The 23,572-nt window shown below is 50.6% G+C and overlaps 1 pseudogene across 1 annotated transcript; it reads left to right on the top strand.

The window, feature by feature from the left end:
• The first annotated feature begins 8,172 nt into the window (after nucleotides 1-8,172).
• Pdxk-ps (pyridoxal (pyridoxine, vitamin B6) kinase, pseudogene) lies at nucleotides 8,173-23,513 on the top strand (annotated as a pseudogene). The gene is made up of 9 exons (NR_027316.1): nucleotides 8,173-9,395; nucleotides 11,757-11,837; nucleotides 13,488-13,566; nucleotides 15,504-15,550; nucleotides 16,981-17,066; nucleotides 17,959-18,004; nucleotides 20,691-20,827; nucleotides 22,571-22,637; nucleotides 22,938-23,513. The product of NR_027316.1 is annotated as a pyridoxal (pyridoxine, vitamin B6) kinase, pseudogene (transcript).
• Nucleotides 23,514-23,572: the final 59 nt, after the last annotated feature.

Genomic DNA, 23,572 nt, shown 5'->3' with positions numbered 1-23,572 from the left:
GTTAGAAGGGCTGTAGTCTTGTCTTCCCAGAGCCTCTCTCCTGTGAGGTGTGTAATGAATGAGGCTGTCTCTGATTATTTCTGATAGGCGGTGCTTTCTGCTTGTGACTGGTTGCTCTTAGAGGGAACCAGGCTGTCATGGGCATTAGAATGGAGGCCAGAGGCAATGTCAGGCTGACTGGAGCGTCCTTGCCTGGCCGGTCCAGCAGGAAGATTGGGCTGGCTTGGGCAGCCAGGTGTGGCCTCCTGCAATGTACCTTTTTGGCTGGTCACTGAGCAAGGTGGCAGATTTCTGCATCCCTCCAGCTCATGTCCAGCCACTGTATTGACCCCCAAGGGGCATTTGGAAGGAGCAGCTGGCTACCATGGACCCGCAGGAAGGACCTGGAAGGAAGACAGGTGGCCAGAACTGCATGTAAGGACACTCGAGGGCTGTCCTGAGTCAGGCATACTTGCCAGAGCAATTGATTGTTTTTGTACAGCATAGGAGATCAAAGTCCGTAGGCAAGGGCAGTTGCTGAGTGTTTGATCCCCTGTTGCTTGATAAACAGTGCTTCACCCACACTGTCTAGTGTACCCACTTTTTTTTTTCAAGACAGGGTTTCTCTGTATAGTCCTGGCTGTCCTGAAACTCTGCAGACTCAGAAATCCGCCTGCCTCTGCCTCCCAAGTGCTGGGATTAGAGGCGTGCGCCACCATGCCCGGCCCTTTTTTTTTTTTTTTTAAGATTTATTTATTATATCTAAATACACTGTAGCTGCCTTCAGACACACCAGAAGAGGGCATCAGATCTCATTTGGAATGATTTTGAGCCATCATGTGGTTGCTGGGAATTGAACGCAGGTCCTTCAGAAGAGCAGTCAGTGCTCTTAACCCCTGAGCCATCTCTACAGCCCCAAGAGTGCCATCCCTTGAGCAATTGGAATAATGGTGTGAAAAAGGACACTGAGCCTTTGGTGCAATCTAGACGACAGAGGACCAGGGGACCCAGGGACAGTGTGTCAGGTGAAGTAAGAGTACCAGCAAGTGGAAGAGACAAGCAATGCAGGACACAGAGCCTCAGAGCCCTGCACACCTCTGCCGGACCCAGACCAGTGCATTCTGGGTAGAACAAGAATAGGTACACTAACCGGGCGTGGTGGTCCACGCTTTTAATCCCAGCACTTGGGAGGCAGAGGCAGGCGGATTTCTGAGTTCAAGGCCAGTCTGGTCTACAGAGTGAGTTTCAGGACAGCCAGAGCTATACAGAAAAATCCTGTCTGGGGGGGGGGGAGGCAGGTTGGGGGGAGGATATAGCCTTGGGCTGCGACCCTGAAGTTTGTCCCAGTGCTAATCTTAGAGGGCCTCCCAGCAGAGGAGTCCTCCCTGGGACTGACCCAGGTGTCCACAGGTTGCACCATCAGGTGGCTGTCCATTCATAGCAGAGGAATGGCTGGGGATGTTTCTGGGCTTCCCCTGCAGATCTGTACCAAGCTGTTGATGATCTGGTACCAGGACTTCCAGAGTCCCTGATGCTGGGCCTGGCTTGTGTCTGTGCCTGGGGAGCTACCCTTAGCTTCTGCCATGTGTCTCACCCATGGACCATCAGCCCTGGCTCCCCAATGCTCCCTGCAGAGTCTCCCAGGCTCACCCTCCCAGTCTCCCACAGGCAGCTGGGATAAACAAAAACTCTCCAAGGATGCAGCAGAACCTTGCCCCTATTTTCATTTCTGCTTCTGGCCCCAGGCCAGGCTGTAGTGGCCAAGGATTTCATGTGACCAGAGCCACAGGAGGTGGCTAGCAGGTGGAATAATTCAAGGTTTGCAGAGCAGGGAGAGGGTAAAGGGACAGTGGGGACAGACTCCTGGTCTCCTGCCTTCACCCTTTCTCTCTCAGCTCTGCCTCAGGGGAGCGCCTGGGAAGAGGGGATTTCCTGCTGTTTTGACTCTAGTCTGTAGGGAATAGAAGGGTGAAATCAAGTGTATCTTGTTGCCTGCTCCCATCTCCTGGGCACCACCTTGTCTTGCTTCCTAGTTTTCTGTAGTGCTGAGGAATGAACTTGGACCTTGTGCATGTGTCTTTGTTTTTTGTTTTCTTTCCCCTAAGATGGATTTTTCTGTGTAGTTCTAGCTGTCCCGGAAGTAGCTCTGCAGATCAGAAGTCTGCCTGACTCTGCCTCCCAAGTGCTGGGAGCAAAGGTGTGTGTCACCACTCGCAGGCTTTGCATGTTCTTCAAGTGCTCTTCCACTGAGCTTTGTCCCAAGACCCCACACTCTGTTTTTTTAAAACAAGGCCTCAGTATGTAGACCTGGCTGGCATCAAAATCCAAGATCATTTGCTTCTGTCTTCAGTGTTCTGTGGGGATTAAAGGGCTAAAGGGGATAAGGATTAAAGATACTACCGTGTCTGGCTTCCTTATATTATATTATATTAATTTGGTTTTTTGGTTTTTTTTTTTTTTGAGACAGGGTTTCTCTGTGTAGCCCTGGCTATCTTGGAACCTGCTCTTGTAGACCAGGCTGGCCTCAAACTCACAGAAATCCCCCTGCCTCTGCCTACTAGAACCTGGGGGATTAAAAGCCTGTGCCACCACACCTGGCCCCAATACCTGCTGGGGATAGAACCCAGGGTCTTTCTCACACATATAGAGTAAATACCATATAGCAGTGGTTCTCAACCTTCCTAAAGCTGTGACCCTTCAATACAGTTTTTCATGTTGTGGCGATCCCCAACCATAAAATTATTTCATTGCTACTTCATAACTGTAATTTAGCTGCCGTTACAAATTATAATGTAAATTCTTGCGCGCGTCCAGCTAGCCAGGAAGAACGACGCTGCAACAGGATCCTTCTGCACACATTTATTGGGAGAGCATTGATTACATAGGCGAAAGAAGAACAACCCCAAACAAGGAAAATGATGCTGCTTATATACCCCTCCATGTGACGTGTCAGCTCCTGATTAGCTGCTCATTCATCACCCCACTACTACGCCCCGGGATGGGCAGTGACTTGGCACGAATTTACTCTTGCACCTGCGCACATTACTTGTTTACCAGTTAGGCACAGCGGAGGCTCGTGATGGCAATTGCTCACAGCTCCCCACATCTCCCCCTTTTTATTTTATTAAAATGCAAGCCACTCTTTAATGGATGAAGATAGAGGTCAAATCCCTAGTGTGCAGAAATAGGGGCCATGTACAGGATTAGCTCTTAGGCTCACAGGCTTTTACCCAGAGCAACCCTGACCTGCTCCCGTGCTGTTTTTCCTAGGGGAGGGACACTTGGACACTCAACCCTCATGCAAATCAACTTGTCTTCTAGGAGTGCCCAAACCTCTGAGCGACTCCTATGCGGTGCTTAGCCCAACAATCCATAAGAGTCAACAACCTACTCACTCGTCCCTGTGCAATGAGTCTAGCCTCTAGGGGTGCAAGAGCCGAGTATGGCCTAAGGCGAGCTTTAATTGTTGAGTCTCTCTCATTTTCCACAGAACTGAGGAGCGCAAGAGCAGAGAACTCAGATGTCAATTAATTCTTAAGCATGGATAGCCAAATTTCAGGGGAGGCCCCTTGTTCAATGGCTACAAGTGCTTGAGTGATAACGACCTTGTCACAGTTTTGTTTTGTTTTGGGTTCTGAGCTTGCAGACCAACCAGAGCATGGACACAAGCCCACAGCAGCAAACAAAATTACCCCCACCCATTCCTTAAAGTAAGAAAAAGCAGAGGTAAAATTGCCAACAATGATGGATGCTATTTGAGTTCCATTAAGGCTTAAAATCTGGCGTTAGATATAAAGAATTGAGGAAACACCCGAATTCGTCAACGGCATAGGTTTCAGGAACACAAAGCTCTTCAGTTTTCACTAGCGGGAGCACCTCCAGCCACAGGAACATCCATGTCCTCACAGCTCCACCTGCCCTGAATTGCTCTGGTCAGCCTCTCTGGGACCTGCAGCTGTTGTCAATGATCCTGAGGAAACACAAACAGACCCTCTCTCCCAAACCAATTGAGAGCGCTCCTCTCTCACCTGATTCAGTGCCTCATTGTCTCTCTGGAGTTCTACAACACTGTCAACACCGGTGGGCAATGATTTCCACACCCTTATGGCAATCTGATTCACCTGCTCAAATACCTGCACTGGATATCCTGTCTGTTGTTGTGCAAATCAACCTTGATCAAGCAGCATACCTCTATCCCATGCAAATTCAGCTTGATCAGTGAAAATAGGACATCCCAGCAAGGAGAATCTAATCTCTCTCCAAATCCCCGAACAGAAGGTCCATCTATATGCGGCTGCCTGCCCCTTTAAGAGCTCCGTTTGCAATCGGCCCTCAGCAGGGCTTTTTCAGCTATACCTGACTCCCAGCCACAGTACTTTTATCACTTTCTACTGTGCAAATTGAGGCTGCTTTTCAAACAAGTTAAAGGATGGACAGATAAAGTTTTAACCAATTATATTTTTCAACATAAAACACAAAACAATAATCATACACCAAAACAGACAATAGACAGACAGGGAATAAAACTTGGGGTCTCAAAGGGACACAAATATCCTATCCAAAGCTAAAAATATCTCCATAGGAGCCAGAGCAGGACATCTCCCGTTTTTCTTCTGTCCCTAGGAGAGCTCTAAAATAACTTTTTTTTTTTTACTTATTTTTCTACACGTGCTTTCTTTTTCATTTCTCTCTGTTTCTGATATGCTTCCCTGGTGCTCCTGCAAAAGTCATTGCCCTTCCTTAACAGCTAGCTCACATTTCTTGTCCTGGATAAAGCGTCCTTGAGGTACTCACTTATCTACGTGAGGTTCTTAGCCCCAAGGTCGATTCACAAGTTTATCTACACTTGCTTTATGATCTTTTATGTGTCTGCCGAGCTACCCCCAGCAGATACACTCGTCTAAGAAAGCAAGCAAGCAACACAACCCCAACGACAATTACCGGACCTACTGCATAAGAAAGCATACCTCTCAGAGACTCACATTAATTTCCTTTTACTTACGGGTACCCCTGTTCCCCAGCTGAAGAGTTCTGAATCCACGCAGTTGAATCCTTCTCAACAGTCTGTGTTGCGGGAACACTCATTACCACCGTTCCCCAGCTGAAGAGTTCTGAATCCATGCCGGTTCCTTCTCAACAGTCTGTTTTACGGGAACCTTTATCAACCATTCCTTCCCCGTGATGCAGTTCTGAATCCTCCCTGTAGCAGGGGGTCTTCGCTCGTGCCTGAAGATGTTTCTCATCCCGGGTTTCGGCACCATTTCTTGCGCGCGCCCAACTGGCCAGGAAGAACGACGCTGCAACAGGATCCTTCTGCACACGTTTATTGGGAGAGCATTGATTGCATAAACGAAAGAAGAACAACCCTGAACAAGGAAAATGATGCTGCTTATATACCCCTCCATGTGACATGTCAGCTCCTGATTAGCTGCTCACTCATCACCCCACTACTACGCCCCAGGATGGGCAGTAACTTGGCACGAATTTACTCTTGCACCTGCGCACATTACTTGTTTACCAGTTAGGCACAGCGGAGGCTCGTGATGGCAATTGCTCACGGCTCCCCACAGTAAATATCTGATCTGTAGGATATTTGATATGTGACCCCCACACAGGTTAAGAACCCTTGCTCTACAGCCAAGGTACACCTCCAACTCATTTTCCCTGTAATAAGCAAAAGGGAAGCGTCACTATCTAAAGGTGTGCGTGTGTGTTTGTGTGTATGTGTGTGTATACATGTATGTGCTGTGGGCTTCCTGAGCCTCCTGTGTGTGTCTCTAGAGTCTTCTTGGCACAATGATTTACCAGCTTGTATTGTACATGAGTGGAGGGTGTGTCCCTATTCCATTGCCTTCAGAGAAGATTGTACCTTATCTGAAAACAGCCACGTTTAGGGTCTAGTGAAAGGCTGCAAACTTAGTGATGTCAAAATGTCCTGTTGTGGGTTGGAGAGATGGCTCAATGGTTAAGAGCACTGACTATTCTTCTAGATGTCCTGAGTTTAATTCCCAGCAACCACATGGTGACTCACAACCATCTGTAATAGACTCTAATGCCCTCTCTGGTGTTTCTGACGACAGCAACAGTATACTCATATACATAAAATAAATCTTAAAAAAAAAAAAAGATGTCCCATTATATAGGAAAGGAAGCAGCAGGGACTGAAGTCCCCAAAGCTCTGCACATAGCTGTGGCTTCCAGTGTGTTGGGCAGAGTGGTGGCAGGTCCTGGGTCATCTACTGGTGAGCCTGAGAAGTAGCTAACCTTACATAGCTACTCCAGATATGTGTGACATGTGAGCTGGAGAGTGACTGTGGCCCCCGAGGGTCACCAGAGCAGCAATAGACATTAAGTATTAACTCACCATGGGGCTGGAGAGATGGCTCAGAAGTTAAGAGCACTGGCTGCTTTTCCAGAGGTCCTGAGTTCAATTCCCAGCAACTACATGGTGGCTTATAACCATCTGCAATGAGATCTGGTGCCCTCTTCTGGCCTGCACGCGTACCTGCAGGCAGAACGCTGTACGTATAATAAATTAGCTTACCAAATAGGTGGCTTTGGAAGGATGATCTGGGCCTTTAACTTCAATCAGAGATGTATGCTCTGAAAAAAGCAAGACTATAGAGATGCTTCAGCAGTTAAGATCACTGACTGCTCTTCCAAACGTCCTGAGTTCAATTCCCAGCAATCATATGTGGCTCACAACCATCTATAATGGGATCTAACACCCTCTTCTGGTGTGTCCGAAGACAGCTACAGTGTACTCATATAAATAAAACAAATCTTAAAAAAAAAAAAAAGCAATACCATAGAACCCTCCAAAAGGCACTGTAAGCAGACAGCCCTGTTTGGGGCCTGCAGAAAGCAGGCAGAATCTAGAGATGCACTTTTTTTTTTTAGAACCCCTGTGAGAATGGCATGAGTTCTTCCTTCTGTGAGTCTACGGTGGGGTTTCTGTCATTCCTCCCCACTGGCCATGGACTTGTTGATCTCATTCCTTCCCGTGGCTGGGTCCATGCCTGTGTGTGTGTGTGCCTTGTATGTTTATGGGCATGTATGTGTGGTGGGGCACATATACATGTGTGTAAGACCCTGGCTTGAGATAACCTTACTGTGTCTGGAAAGGGAAGACATGTTCACAGGGCCCTGATCTTCCATAACATGGGACCTGCTGCTAAGACACCTCCTGGCACACACTGATAAAACTTTTGTCAGAGAGTCACAGACAGTCCCACTCCCACTCAGAGGTCTGAAGGAGGACCAAGCAAGGTTTCCTCAAGAGAAAGGAAATGGAGGTGTTGAAGAAAGGCCCAACTATGAAACTTTGGTGGTTATAGAGGAGACAACTCCCAGAGAAGCCACCCTGTTCCCTCCCATCAGTACCAGCATCCTGTGCTGACAAGGTCATCCTAAGGATCCCACAGTGAGCTCAGCACAGCCCACTGCCCTTAGGGCTTCACTGTGCAGCCCACCCAACACAGGCAGACCTCAGCAGCTACACATGGTCCCTGGCTATGCCTGCCTAGCCTGTAATCCTGGCATCGAGGGCTGTGAGCCAGGCTGGGGGTGGATGCAGGACCTGGAGTGAGCAGGGTAGGAGAGGAGATGCTGTGTATGATGCAAGCTGTCTAGTAGCAGTTCACCACGGAGAGCAGAGGGTGTGGTCCGGCTGAGTGGGAAGGCTGATCAAAGACCAGTGGTGGGAGGCGGGAAGGGAGTGTGACTTATGACTGTTAGATTGCTCAGGCTTGCCCAGCCTGCTTGATGATTCCCATCTGTGAGAGACTTAAGCATCAGCCTGGGACTAGGTGTCCAGGGCTGGAAACACCTGTGAGGCTCAGCTTGTCCCCCCACCCCCACACTCCTCTCTGTCCCTAGATGCCTGTGAAAGAACCACACTGGAATATTCCAGAGCTCGCCCCACTCCTGCTGTGCTGAGCAGCTCTGCCTCCCTTGGAAGAGATTAGCTGAGCTGTTACTCTAAATGCGCTATGCCAGGCAGCGAGGCTTCAGACTGCCTGAGCCTCTTTGCTGGAGGCTTGATGATGCAGCAATGGGGGCGGGCAGGAGGCCCCTGGGATGTGCATCACCTTCCCATCGGCAGCCGTGCCAGCACAGCACGCGTCACTGCTAGAGAGGAGAGGGCGGGGCACAGACATGGGCGGAGTCTGAGGGTTGCTTGAGGGGGCAGGGGGAGGAGCCTCGTCTGGCAGCCATGGGCAGCAGGAAGTAGGAAAGGCCAGCTTCCCCGAGTTGTGTTTTGACTTTCTCTTTTCTGGGTGACTCCTCTGGGGGCATTGGTGGCCCTAACAGTGGGAGGGAGGAAGTGTAAGAGGCTGTGGTGGGGTGCTTTACCTCAGGGGACAGCCTGAGGCTTCTCCACAGATGGTGCTGTCCAGTTGGTCTCATTCATAGGCAGGTCAGGAAGCTTGGCCTCCAGCGGGTCACAGTGGGCTGAGAAGCAAACCCCAGACACAGAGTCTCTAAGTGGACTGAAATTCATCAATTAGGCTAGGCAGGCCACTGAAACACAGGAATCCTGCCCAGCACTGGAATTGTGGGCAAGCATCTAAACACTGTACAGACTACATAATCCCCCCCAGCTTGGCCTCTTCCTTTAAAATAAAAAGCTTTTAAAAATCAGTGATGGCTTTAAGTAGACTCTGAGGTCCACAGCTTTAATTTGGCTTAGTGAGCTTGTTTTTCTGCTAAGGATGAATAGCTGACCACACAGAGCCTCAGTCTCTGCAGAGTCTCGGGAGGCCCATTTGCCCCATCCGGATAACTCCCATAAGAGCTATAAGAGGCCATTCAGAGTGGCAAACTGCTCAATACATGTGGTTGTTTTGGGGGGCCTTGGCCCTGATGTGAGACCTTCTTTCTCTGGTTGACAAGGAAGGGGGAAGAGTTTGCTGGCTGGTACAGTAGAGGCTGATTAAGTTGACCCGCCCTGCTGGGTCTGCCTCTCACCCCCTCAGGGGTGGGTTTGGAAACTAACATGGCCTTGTTTGCTAACTGGACAGACAGGTGCTTGTGTGGGTTTCCTTTGACCACCAGCGGGTTCTTTGGGGATGCTGAGTCCTTCAGTGCAAGCAAGCAAGGGGGAGGGTGTCTCTACCCTGGCCTTTTGGGCAATTTTCCTGAGTGACTGAACCAAGGAGACCCATGGTCAGGCTTGTGTGGCCCTGAAACGCAAACCTGTGGCTGGCCTGGGCAGGGGTTCGTGTTCCCACCCTGCTGTCCTCCTGCCTGGCGGTCTCTACCACGCCTCAAGTTGGGACTCTAGGCATGGAGGGGACCCCTGCTCTCGGTTCTAGGGGTCATAGAAGGACACTGTCACGCTCTTCTGCTTGTCCTGCAGGTTTTGGGATTTGAGGTTGATGCCGTGAACTCTGTGCAGTTCTCAAACCACGCAGGTAGGACTTCAAGATGGTTGTCATGGCGGACCTGAGCTTGGCCTGTAATCTGGCCCTGGGAGGGGTAGTCACCACTTCTTGAGGTGGGCATGGGTGGATCCCAGAAGGGCCACTGTGTACAGGACGTACCCTCACACCAATCTGATCTGCGTGCCCGATGTTCCGGAGCTTACAGGTGGGAAAGCCTCTCTTTGCCTCAGCTTCCTCCTCTACTAAGCTGGCAGCCATGGTACCTGCTGTGGTAGGGGAGCTGAAGAGGTAAGTCCCAGCGAGTGCCACTGTGTCCTCCTGCAGTCAGCTGCATGCCTGTATGCTTCTCCACTATGACAATATCTTGTGCATGGGAGAGCCCCCATGTGACTTCAGATTCAGCCCCAGCACCAGGGGAAGTGTTGTGTGTTGTGTGTATGTCTGTGTGTGTGTGTGTCTTGTTCTGGGGACCCAAAGACAGCATTGCTTACTGCTAAAGGGTTCTGTCCTTGGAAGCCCCTTGAATTGTTTGGGTCTCTGGCGTCCATGGTGAGTGTAGCTCTCCCTGTTCTCTGTGCTGGCAAGAGAACAAAGCCATCAGGTGTTTAATAGTGCCTGTCCTGACACTGCTCTGAGCACTAAGGGGACTTTGGGAGCTCAAAGTGTCTCAGAGCAGTCTAGCTGGTCACTAGCTGGCTGTAGAAGCTCAGAGGACTTAACACACTTCTGAGTGTAATGGGTTTTAAACAGGGAGGGAGATAGGAGCCTCAGATAGGAGCTGACAGTGGGTCTTCATAGTCAGTGGCTGCTCAGTACCTGTGCCCATACATTTGAAGTTCCAGATGGTCCAGGGCCTCCAGTGAACTGCATGGACCCATTGACTCTCACTGCTGCTTTGAGGACTATTATGTGTGTTTAAAAGAGATAGCTTGGATGTTGAGCAGTGTGGTTGAGTTTAGTTCTGAGGAACATGCTGTGTGGAATCACCATCATTCTGGGAGGGATCACTGCCCTGCTGTGGGGGATCACGGTCATGCTGTGCTCCAGCTGGTGCTCCATAGGCACTGAAAACACCTGGGTCCCTTAGAGGGGCTGTGTGTGTACCTGGAAGGCTGGAGACGCTGAATGGACATAGTTTGCTTTGGTGAAATTCAGGGTGTCAATGGTTGGCCCCACCTGGCATCTATTTTCCTGTAGAATAGGTATCCTGCATGTCAAGAAGGGTCCCAGAGGCCTGGGGTCCTGGCCACATCAGGCAGAAGGGCAGGGTGTATGCCTGGACCAGATCTCTCTCTCTCTCTTTCTTTCTTTCTTTCTTTCTTTCTTTCTTTCTTTCTTTCTTTCTTTCTTTCTTTCTTTCTTTCTTCCCTCCCTCCCTCCCTTCTTTCTCTTTCTTTCTTTCTTCCTTCCTTTCTTTCTTTCTTTCTTTCTTTCTTTCTTTCTTTCTTTCTTTCTTTCTTTCTTTCTTATTATATGTAAGTACACTGTAGTTGTCTTCAGACACCCCAGAAGAGGGAGTTACATCTCATTACAGATGGTTGTGAGCCACCATGTGGTTGCTGGGATTTGAACTCAGGACCTTCGGAAGAGCAGTCAGTGCTCTTAACTGCTGAGCCATCTCTCCAGCCCAATGTTAATACCTTTTTTTTTTTTTTTTTTTTTTTTTTTTTGGTTTTTTGAGACAGGGTTTCTCTGTATAGCCCTGGCTGTCCTGGAACTCACTGTGTAGACCAGGCTGGCCTCAAACTCAGACATCTGCCTGCCTCTGCCTCCCGAGTGCTGGAGTTAAAGGCGTGCGCCACCACGCCCGGCTTCAGATCTGTTTCTTGTTCATGCTTGCTAGGATTTGACCCATGACTTGTTTTGGCAGGGATTTGATTTGTGGGAGAGGGAGAGAGTGGGAGGGGACAGGGTAAGCTCTTACCTTCCAGGGGTGTCAGGTGACGGTGACCCAGCAACTTGGCTTTGGTGTCTAGAAACACATAGAGGAGACTGGGAACCAGAATGGGCTCAGGGGTAGGGACTGGGTGGGCTGCCCTGAGATGCCCTGTCGAATAGAGAAACAAAGAGCTGCGTGTGCCCATGAGTTGCTACCCATGTTCCGCCTTCTGGGCACTGAGTCTCTACTTGTGTGGACTGATTTGATAGGAACCAGGCTTGGGAGGGTGGAGACCCGTGTTCAGTCCCACGGTGTAGGAACAGTGTTGCTTTGGGTATTGGGGTCCCACTGAGGCACTGGCTCCAGAGAATCCAGTCTGGGGCTAAGGCCAGCCCTCAGATGACCAGCTCACTGGGTCTCCTCAAGGAGGGGAGGTGGCTGTCCTCCACTGAGTTGTCCACCAGGGAAGCCTGGGGTCCTCCAGCCACACTTAGTGTGTTTTCTTCCTGCAGGCTATGCCCATTGGAATTGCTGACATCCCAGGAATGGTCTCAAGACAAAGAGTGTCACGAAGTATGACTGCGTGCTCACTGGTGAGCATCCCCAGACTCTTAACTGGGTCCTGCCTTCCTTCTGGAAGGTAGTGGTGTGCAAAGGCACCCACAAGCCTTAGAGGCATCCTGGGAGAGGAGGGAGCGTGTTGGGATGCTGCCAGGTAGATCGGTTGAGGGTGTATTGCTCCTTCCTGGAGCATGTGCAGCTCTCAGGTTTCTGGTTGTAATCTCAAGTATTGAGGGGTGTGTGTGTGTGTGTGTGTGTGTGTGTGTGTGTGTATCTTAGTTAGGGTTTTACTTCTGTAATCAGACACCATTTGACCAAGGCAACCCATATAAGGACAACATTTAGTTAGGGCTGGCTTACAGGTTCAGAGGCTCAGTCCATTATCATCAAGGCAGGAACATGGCAGCATCCAGGCAGACATGGTGAAAAGGAGCTTAAGAGTTCTACCTCTTATTCTGAAGCTACCTAGGAGAAGACTGACTTCCACATGGCTAGGAAGAGAGTCACAAAGCTTATCCCCCAAAGTGGCACACTTCCTCTAACAGGCCACACCCACTCCATAAGACCACACCCACTCCAACAAGGCCACACCTTCTCATAGTGCCACCCCCTGGGCCAAGCACATTCCAACCTCCACAGTGTGTGTCCATGTCCACACAACTGCACACACAAGGCGCCACAGTATGGGTGTGGAGGTCAGCGGACAACAACTTGTGGGTGTTCGTTCTTTCAACTGTGTGCATCCCAGGGACTGAATTTCAATGTTCAGACTTCACAGCAAGCATCCTTAATCCATAAGCCATCACACTGAGTGCAATGTAGTTTCTTGTAGCAGGTTAAGAGTGCCATGTTTTGGCTGGGTATGGTGGTACACACCTAAAATCTCAACCCTTAGACAACTGAAGCTCTGTGAGGGCTAACCTAGTCTACATCGTGAATTCTAGATGAGCTAGCACTTCATAGTGAGACCCTACCTCCAAAACTGAATAATTAAATAAAAGTTTATGTATATACATGTTTTGTGTGTGTATACATCTGCACCCCCGAGGAGAGCATTCTATCTCCTGAGAATACAGTTATAAATAGTCATGAGCTTCCATGTAGGTGCTGGAAGTAGAACTCAGGACCTCTGAAAGAGTAGTCAGTGCTCTTAATGACTCTACCAACTCTCCATCCCCTAAATAAAAAAATTTAGAGACATAGAGGCTGATGAGATTGCTCAATGGTTAAGAGCACTTACCACTCTTGCAGAGGACCTCTGGGGTCAGTTAGCAGCACAAACATGGTAGCTCAAAACCATAGGTGACTCCAGCTCCAGGAGTTTTGACACCATCTCCTGACTTCTGAAGGCTCATGCCCACATGTTGTGCACAGACATACAGTCAGACACACACACATACACATAAAATAAACATTTTTTGGAATGCTATGTCTTCAAAATTCAGTTACTTGTCAATGATTTGCCTTCCCATCCATCAAAAACATCTCGTGTACTTCTGGGATCTTTCTGTCTTCCTCTCCATGAGTACAGACCTTTGGGAAATTTCTGTTTTCCTTGACCACAGCATCTAACCTGTCCCCACACTGATGCATGCTTGATTTGTTGGTGCTAGTGATGGCAGATGGGCTGGTGGTCAGTGTGCCCTGTTTTGAGCGGTTAATCCTGGATTTTCCCTCCCAAGGTTACACGAGAGACAAGTCCTTCCTGGCAGTGGTGGACATTGTACAGGAGCTGAAACAACAGAACTCCGCTCATGTGCGGTGAGAGCTGAGCCTTGCTGTCTCTTCCCACAGTGTGCCCCAGGCTGCTCTTACCCTCAGGGAAGCGATGGTCCAGCCTCCTCTCTTCTGGCCACAACCTCTAAGGAGGCCCAGCAGAGGAACTGGGTGACCCTAGGGTCTATAAGAAGGAAGTGTTAAAGCTGCTGGTGGTGCCGGGCGGTGGTGGCGCACGCCTTTAATCTCAGCACTTGGGAGGCAGAGACAGGCGGGTTTCTGAGTTCGAGGCCAGCCTGGTCTACAAAGTGAGTTCCAGGACAGCCAAGACTATACAGAGGAAACCCTGTCTCGAAAAACCAAAAAAAAAAAAAAAAAAAAGCTGCTGGTGGTGCCATGCTCCTTTAATCCCCAGAACTTGGGAGGCAGAGACAGGCCAATCTCTTTGAGTTCAAGGCCAGCCTGATCTACAGAGTGATTTCCAGGACAGCCAGGGCTGCACAGAGAAACCCTGACCCAGAAAAAAAAGAAAGAAAGAAAGAAAGAAAGAAAGAAAGAGAGAAAGAGAGAGAGAAAAAGGAGGGTTATATATGTGTGAAGGCCTGGGGTACCCAAGATGGGAGATGTCTGATATTAAAGGGGATGTAGGTTGAGTTGATACCCCAGGCAGGGTAAACTGTTGTGGGGGGTGGTGATAGGGTAGGGACATTATATCTAGTTTGTCTGCATAGCATGGGGGACACTACCCTGCCTACCAGGTAACAAGGGTTCATGTGCCACATGGAGCAGAGACAGTGTTACAAGACTCATATAGTTCAGGGCTGGACCCTGAGCACCAGTCTCTCAGGAGTGCTCAGTGGATCTGCTCCCAAAGGCCAATAGCCTATTGCTCTGTCCATGCAGTGGACTGTGGCCCAAAGGGAATGTGCTTGAACCTGGGACAATACTGTGAGACTCAGGCAGGCCAGGAGGGCAGGATGCCAGGCCAGGGGACCTGAGGTAAAGTGTTTTTTTGAGACAGAGGGGTGAACAATAGTGAATTAAATGTGAAATTATCCCAAGGACCTAAATGTCTTGGCAGAAAAGTGCAAGTTCCCAGGGAACACATTGTTCTGGTGTAACCATATGCATTGTAAATATTATTTTAAAGATTGAGGGACTAGGGATGTGGCTGGGTTGGTAGAGTGTTTGCCCAGCATACATGAAGCCCAGGGTTCTATCCATAGGACCACAGACACTGAATGTGGAGGTCTATGCCTGTAGTCCCAGTACTCAGAGGATCAGAAGTTCAGGGTCATCCCAGCTACATAGTGAGTTCAAAGCCAGCCAGGGCAAAATGAGACCTTGTCATCAGTCAAGGGCACACACTCCTCTTGCAGACACCCAGAGTTCAGTTCCAGGTACCCACTCTGGTGGCTCATAGCTGCCTGTAAGTCCCATTACAGGCGATCTCGTGCTCTTATGTGACCTCCTGGGCTGCATGTACATACATGCAGGTACAGATGTATATACATACAGGCACACGCATACATACATGCCTATACAGGTGTACATACATAAAGGCACACACTCATACACATCAAATAAAGCTTAAAATTAAGAAATTACTTGCACCATCTAGGCTAGTGTAATGAAAACACACGAAAGCAGCAGGAAAACAGAAACAGCGAGAGTTGGCGAGGCTGTGGGGAGCTCAGAGCCCTGCATTGCTGATGTGAATGTCAGGTAGGGCAGTTGCTATGGAAACCTGCCTGTCAGTTCATAGAAACAGTTGAATGTGGAGCTGGGCATGGTATGTGCATGCCTGCATTCTCAGTTACATGGGAGGCTGAGACAGGAAGATTGTGGGTCTAAGACTATCCTGGGCTACACACTGAGACCCTGTCTCAAACAACAAAAGAAAAGAAAAAGCAGACAGTGCGCATATCTATGGTCGGAAGCCACACAGCAATCAGCTGCTGACCAGATGTCTGTCCCCACAGTGTGTGACCCTGTGATGGGCGACAAGAGGAACGGAGAAGGCTCCATGGTGAGTGAACTTACACCACTCGCTGTTAACGTGTGGTCTGTCATCTGCTTTGAACCAAGTGAGGGTTCCCTTCCCAGGTAAACCACAGTGACCCCATACAGGCAGGTGTGTACTGTCTGTGCTTGCATAGGCTACCCATGTGTCCCATGGCAGCCATACACAGTCTGTCAGCAGTGGTCAAAATCTTCAATAAACGTCCAGGTGTGGACACAGAAGCCAATGTCCTATGAGTTTCTCCTGTTGCAGATGGTTTTCTGAAAGCTTGATTGGAGGAGGACTAGCCTTTTACCCGTGACTGCAGGATAGCACTCCTCTGTCCAGGAAAGACATCTTTGGGGTCAAGCCCATGGCCTCTCACATACTAGCCACATACTCTGCCCCTGAGGTATGAGCCAGCCACCAAACAGTTATGTAAGAATTTTTTGATTCTATGATCAGACCCAAGTCCAGGGGTTGCGCTTTGCCGGTGGTCCAAGCTATCTTTAGCTCTTTTCCAGTTTGTGCCAGTCAGCTGGTGTCCATCTGGGTAGGACCTTGAACCTCCAGGTTAACTGGAAGGGCAGAGATTGGAACCCTGTACCACACACCAGTGCTGCAAAGCATCATGGGAGCAAACAGTTATTTCTGTGTCATGTGGGACTCAGATGTCAGAAATCAGACAGTGGGCATCTGTAATCCTAGTCACTTAGGGGCTGAGGCAGGAAGAATGTAAGTTTGAGGCTAGCCTGAATCCAAAAAAGGAGATTAGAGGTGCTTGCCCGACAAGCACAGGCCCTGGGTCCATTCTCAACATGGAGGTAATAGTAAACAAAAGGTAAAGATAGTTCTGAGCTGGCCTTGGTGAGTCACACCTGTAATTCCAGGACTTGAAAGAAAACAGGATTGCTGTGAGTTCTAAGCCAGCCTGGGCTACAGTGTAAGAACCCATATGGGGATCAGGGGAGAGGGGTACTGTTCTGTGAGATGCTTCATTGATAAATTAACAATGAGATGATCAGGCATGTCTTATGTGGAGATGAGACACCCCAGGACTCAGGCTACCAGAGCCAGGTGGGCCCTGGTCCCAGCTGGCAGGGCCTGAAGGCCTGATGTTGCCTAAGTCACCCTGTGTGGTCCTGGGTCTTAGCTCCCTTCCTGCCTTCCTGCCTTCCTGCCTTCCTGCCTTCCTGCCTTCCTGCCTTCCTCCCTTCCTCCCTTCCTCCCTTCCTCCCTTCCTCCCTTCCTCCATTCTGGGTTCTGGTGAGCTGAGGTCCTGCCCCAGGCCCTTCTCTGTCCATGTCACCCATGACTCAGGTCTGCAGGTCCTCAGTTGTGTATTTCCTTATGGTGGCAATGGCAGCTGTCCCCTCAGGATTTGGGCTTTGGGATTGTTTCCCCCTGGGCTCCTTCCATGTGAGTGAGCCTCCTCCTTTGTCTCCCGTGCTCTCCAGTACGTTCCCCAGGACCTCCCTCCCGTGTACAGGGACAAAGTGGTACCCGTGGCAGACATCATCACTCCCAACCAGTTTGAAGCTGAGTAAGTAACCACATTGGCAGAAGGACCAGATGCCCCGAGGAGCCCTGCAGAGCCCGGGCCTGTCTTCACATGAGCCCTGGCAGCCCCACATCTGCTCCCTCAGGCTCCTAGGTGGCCCTAAGAAAGCCTGGCCTGCACTAGACTGATGATGTTGCCCTTGCCTGTAAACCTGGACCCTAACCCTGGAGTGGTTCCAACTCCCTCTAGGGAATGACAAGCACTCTTCCCTCTGGTTCTTGGTCCATGATCCTATTGGCCCACAGGACTTCCTTCCTGGCGAGATGCTCCAATGAGACAAAGAGTTATACATGTCTAGCTGAGGGCTGATGTGGCTGGGAATGCTCAGGTGGAGCTGCAGGCCACAGATCTCTCTCAGAGCTCAGCTCACATGGCCCTGATTAGCTGCAGAGCCAGCGTCCAAAAAACACTGCTGGTTACCCAGCAGTTACCTGTGAGCAGGGTCCTGCAACACTGGTGGGTGTTGCTAGACTGAGCAGCTGAGGGCCTCTGCAGTAACAATAGCATCTCTTTGAGGGCCCTCTGCTTCCAGCAGGCTGAGGCAGACAGGTGGGGAATGCTGGTCTTTCCGGCCCTCAGAGTTCCTTGAATATTGGTTACCTGACTGAGCTGTGGTGGCAGTCAGTGGAGGTGGAGGTGCTGTTTCTGACTACAGTCCTCTGTAGGGTTCACTACTGTTGGGAGCATCACCATGTATACAATTTCCCATATCACACACTTTACCTTTGACCTTCCCACCTCTCATTATATATGTTCAGGCCTTGCCTGGTTCCCGTGGCCAGTAGATGCTGTGGTGGTACCTGTGGGGATGTAGGTCAGGTGTCAGGATGGCTGTACTGTAGGGTCTGGCTCACCCCTCCCATCTGTGTTCCAGGTTGCTGACTGGCAGAAAAATCCACAGCCAGGAAGAAGCACTTGAGGTGAGGAGAGCTTCACACACTGCCCTATTCATGGGGAAGGAGACAGACGCCCATCTTCAGGAAGGGATGGACACCTGACGGATACTAAGCCTTGACCCCGGCTGTGATGAGCACCTTGTAACTGACTGATACCTCTGTCAGCTAGCTCTATACTCAGTCCACCATGTGTCTGTGACCTGTGGCTGCTACAGCAAAGTGTTTTCTCTCAGCTTTGAGACTGAAGGTCCAAAATGCAGGGGCAGGCAGGGTGTACTCCCTCTGCAGCCCCCACCCCAGAGGTCCCTCCTTTCACCTCCAGCTTCTTCTGCTATGAGTGTGCTGTGTTGGCTCATGGCCTCAGATGCCGCATGACACAGCCATGCCCAGCTGTCACCATGCTTTATAGGACAGCAGTCATCCTTCTAAGACTCTGGGTCTGCGGCCTACTCAGCTGTGGCCTCTGCGTACAGTGTGTTTTTTCACACATCATCCCAGGGAAGTCAGTGTGTGTGGTGAGTGCCTACTGTGTGCTAGGCACTGTGTGTGAACTCTGGACATGATGTCATCTATTGAGCCTCACAGCCCGCAGTGTGCCAGCCACCTGAGTCACCATCATCATGTCCCAACACCTTTCTGTTTAGCTTTAATTCCCACCATCCTACCCAGAGACAAACAGCCTGCAGGAAGGAGCCACCCAGAAGTGACTAGTGGCAGCTCTTCACTGGGTCTGTGAGATACATGTGTCCAGGGATGATAGGCATCATTTTTAAAGACTTACCTATTTGTATCTTGTGTGTGTTTTCCTGTATATGTATGTGTGCACCATGTGTGTCTCCTCAGAGTCAGAAGAGGGTATCAGACACCCTTGGAACTGGAGTTAAGGACAGTTGAGAGCCACCATGTTGGTGTTAGTAACTGACCCTGAGTCCTCTGTGAGAGCAGTTAGTGCTCTTGAGTGCTGATCTATCTCTCCAGCCCCATGATGGGCATCTTCAGTGTCACACCCAAGCAGCTCCATACACCACTGAAGCCATCCTGTCCACCCTCTGTGGCCCCAGAGAGTACAGTGTGTGTAGTATATAGGTCCATGTATGTCATCTCCCTCTGTGAGTGGGCAGTGGCTAAGTCCACATCTCGATCCACTTGTATAGGCGCCCTGGAGTGTGCCCTCTGAGGATGGCAATGTGGGCTGGGGCATCCATCAGGTTTAAACCAGCTTGAGCCTGGTGTCATGGCTCACAGCATTTAAACGAAAGATGCAGTGAACTCTCTTTGAGTTCAAGACCAGCAAGGTCTACTTACAAGTTCAGATCAGCCAGGACTATATAGCATGATCCTGTCTTAATCAATCAATGAATAAACAACAAAAACAATACAAGCCAGCTCGAAGGGAAGCTTGCTCCTCATTGGTAGATATGACTAGCTTCCTAGGTCTCCTCAGGAGTTGGGGTGCGACTCCCTCGCTCCCTCATATTGTACACTCTCGACTCTCAATGGTGTGACTGCAGGTGGCTGGGCACGGGCTTGGCCATCTGTGTGCAATGTTCCACGTTCTCTGCAAGCCTGTCAAGCATGCTGGTCATGCCTGGATGCCCCATCTCTAATTGCAGAGAGGACAGTGGCCTACGGGGGCCTGTCCCTCTGCCCCTTGGGAAGCTTGCCTGTTAGGAAGAGCCCCAGTGTGTGGGTACTGACATTCTCCCTTGCTGCTGGCAGGTGATGGACTTGCTGCACTGTATGGGTCCCGACACTGTGGTCATCACCAGCTCTGACCTGCCCTCCCCACAGGGCAGTGACTTTCTGATCGTGCTAGGCAGCCAGAGGATGCACAAGTGCCTGTCCCACCTGCTTCTGCATGCTCCTGGGCCCATTGTTTATGTAGCCCATGGCATTCAGGCCTCAGAGGATGCTTGGTGCCCAACAGGAAGAAGCTCATGATTGGTCAGCAAGGAGCTGGTTGCTCTTGTCCCTCAGGAGAGTCAGACAGACAGAAGGCAAGCTCAGGACAGGGCTCTGTGGAGCCTGGTGGGGCTGGATGGGGTAAGACTCACTCACCCCCACTCTCCTGATGCTCAGGTATCCATGCAGTGCCTGAATTGGCAAGCTCTTATGGCTGGTGAGCTCCCCTACTGTGGGTCTGTGGCCTGTTCCAGAGGCCAGCTGTGTCTGGCTTCTGTGGCCCAGATGGCCAGAGGGTGTAGATAATCTGTTGGGCTGTGGTGACTGCCTATACAAGCAGCACCTTAGTTAATTGTTGGAACAATGTTACAATGCACAGAGCTGAGCCACCGGCTGTCAGGAACCTCAAGTCCACACACACTGGCTCCAGTGAGCATTCTGGATGCACAAGGGTTGTGTATCTGAATGCTTGTGTGCTGCACACATGCTTGTAGACACAGACAAGCGATGCATCCTAACAGTTCCTGGCACACTGAGTGTGTAGCACCATGCTGACGTCATCTTCTAGGGACCAGTGTTTGACTCTCCTTTGGGACAGTGGAGGTAGAGTGGTTATGACAATCCACACGAGTCCCAGAGCTACTGAAGGATACCACATCGCCTCTGTGGACCCTCTGAAGAATGGGCAGTGCTGACCTTCCTGTCACTTCAGAGACAGGGGAACAAGTTGGGCTGACAGGTTCTTACTGTAGGGGTGTCCAGTCTGAGAAGTCTCAGACCCAGTGACCTGGCTTATGTTTTCCCCTAGGGAAGCCTGACGGCTCCACAGTGACCCAGCGCATCCGGATGGAGATGCGCAAGGTGGACGCCGTCTTTGTGGGCCCTGGGGACCTCTTTACTGCCATGCTTCTGGCGTGGACACACAAACACCCAGACAATCTCAAGGTCAGTTGTACCTGTTGCTCCTCCCCACCATTCCCTCGCACTCCTGGTGGGGAGATAGTGTACTATGGTTCTAACCCTGAGAGAGAGAGGAACAGGTTAGTGGGGCCTGGGCCTGAGCTGAGGATCTGTGGGATAATACAGCTGATCATGGGACCAGAAGGCACTCTGTCAGTCTGCTTCACTTATCCCAATTTTGGGTAGTAGTGACATCAGAAATAAGACACCATGGACTTGGCTTTCAGAGTTAGAACTCACTATGAGTGTAGCTCTTCTCAGTTGCATACATGAGAGCTAGGTTTGACCCTCCCCAGTGCTAAAAGCATGCATGCAAGCAAGCAAGCAAGCAAGCAAGAAAGAAAAAGAGAGCTAGCATTTTACACTGGAGTCAGCTAGGAACTCTGGACCTGTGCAGCCTCCCAGGCACTCCCTTGGTGATGCAGGAACCACTGCCAGTCCAGGTTGTTTCCTGCTATGTAGCCATTGCCAGGCTAGTTGGGCCCAGCCCTTGGGGGATCAAGGCAGAATGCTGAAGATACAAGCCAAGATAAGCCCTTCCCCATCAGACTTCTTATGGAGATGGGTCTTTCTGTGGTTGCCTGTATGTGCATCCCACCTGCTTCATGCGCCTGTGAGGAGATAGGATGCTTTTGCTCAGGTCTTCTGGGGAAGGCGGGACAGCTGGGACCAAGTTAGTACTGGGTGAACACTCCACCAACTGAGCCACATCTGGAGCCCAGGTGGGAATCATGCTATGTTGTGAGGATCATACTGGGGCTTTTCTTGTGCAGTATGCAGTTCAGTGTGTGATCAGCAGAGGCAGAGGAGTTTTCTTAAGGCAGTGCCCTTGCATCTGGGACCTCCTGGCCTGTGAGCTTGCAGCCAGTATGTCCTCCTCCAGTGCTATGGAAGGCTGAGTCACAATTGTGCGCTAATGGCTCAGTGGAACACTTGCCTTGCACACACAAGGCCTGGGTTCCATCCTAGCCTGGTGCCACAAAATACTCCCTTCTCCCCTACAGTATGGACTGGCCCTTGGTGCACTGGGCTGAGCTGAGGGAGGGAAGCATGGACTGGGTCGTTGGATTCAATGCAGGTCCCTGGTCAGCAGTGAGTGCTCAGGTAAAGAACACACACACACACACAGGAACAGCTTTGGAGAACTGGTTTAATTTATTGGCATGGAAGGGAGTATTTATGCCCCTGGGGAGATGAGCAGGGTCTCTTGGGCAAGGTTTCTGTGGCCAAGGACCTAGGTATTGGAAGATAGCTCATTTGCATACTCAGTGACTAGGGGTTCTAAGGGGAAAATCTTATAAGGTCAAACAAGGCATGAGATGAGGCTGGACAACTGTGTGGGTTATAAATTCCCTGGGTAATAAATTCTTACTTGGGCTGACAGTGGGGTAGCCAGCTTTCTAGTGTCAGGTTGGGAGAGGAGAGGGAGCCAACACCTGCCTTCCCCCATGAGATATCAGAGGTCGACACACTCCAATGGCACCCCAGGCAGAGGACCTAGCATTTAGCATGTGCTATGGGTGGCCCTCCAGATACAATCTGATGCAGAAACATCTCTGGGGGGGGGCTCTCCTGCAATCAGCCCAGTGGGGGGCTCCCACTGTGTCCAATGTGGGTGTGAGGGACGGTGAGGCCTGGTGACTGAGGGAGCTGATACTGGAAGATGCCCTCTGTACAGGGATGCTCAGCAGGTGGGCCATTGCCCCTCTGTCGCTGTCCTCTCCATAGGTGGCCTGTGAGAAAACAGTGTCTGCTGTGCAGCACGTCCTACAGAGGACCATCCGGTGTGCGAAAGGTACCTGCCTGCGCGTTGTCTTCCTTGGGGGTGCTCCCTGCCTGTGCTCTGTCTTCCTTGGGGGTGCTCCCTGTCTGGAGGTGGGCAAGAGGGAGGGGGGAGCTCTCCTTTCCAGCCTCTGCTTCCTGCTGTGTGTTAGAAGTGAGGCAGCGTGTGTGTGTGCGTGTGTGTGTGTGTGTGTGTGTGTGTGTGCGTGTGCAGTGTGGGGACCCCTCCTGAAGCAGGAACTCAGAACTGTGGGAGAGGGAAGGATGGCTCAGGTTCCATCCTGCCTGCTCTGATCTTCCCCGTGTTCTATAGCAGATAGAGGAGAAGGACAGAAGCCCAGCCCGGCTCAGCTGGAGCTGAGGATGGTCCAGAGCAAAAGGGACATTGAGGACCCCGAGATCGTTGTGCAGGCCACGGTGCTGTGAGGATCACGCACACTCGCCCTGACACACAGTGAGCTGAGGTGTCCGTCTCCATCCCTCTGAAAAGCTGTAACATCTGCCTTAGAGCCATGACTGAAACTGGACATCATGTTCCTTCCTGAGAGTCGGGTCTCAGCCAGTCTCTAGTGTGAAAATGTGCCATTGTGCTATTTTTTTTTAAATGACAAAGCTGTTGTAGGAATATGTGATTCAGAACCATGGTCCCTTCCCCCAAAGGCTCTGGGCCTCTGACTGCCTCATAGGCGTGTGGAAGGAAGGAAGGTGGAGGAGGCCAGCCTGCTGCCTCTGGACCTTTCTGTTGGTCACTGGCTGTCACTGCCCCCTGTGTATACACAGTCCTGACTCTGCCCATGTTGGTGCTGTCTTTAAAATTGGGTTAGAAAAAAAAGAAAGAAAGGAAGGAAGGAAGGAAGGAAGGAAGGAAGGAAGGAAGGAAGAAAGAAAGAAAGAAAGAAAGAAAGAAAGAAAGAAAGAAAGAAAAAGAAAGCAAGCCAGCCAGCTGGG

This window comes from Mus musculus, chromosome 17, assembly GCF_000001635.26.
Source record: "Mus musculus strain C57BL/6J chromosome 17, GRCm38.p6 C57BL/6J".
Classification (NCBI taxonomy): domain Eukaryota; kingdom Metazoa; phylum Chordata; class Mammalia; order Rodentia; family Muridae; genus Mus; species Mus musculus.
This window is presented reverse-complemented; position numbering and strand designations above follow the sequence as displayed.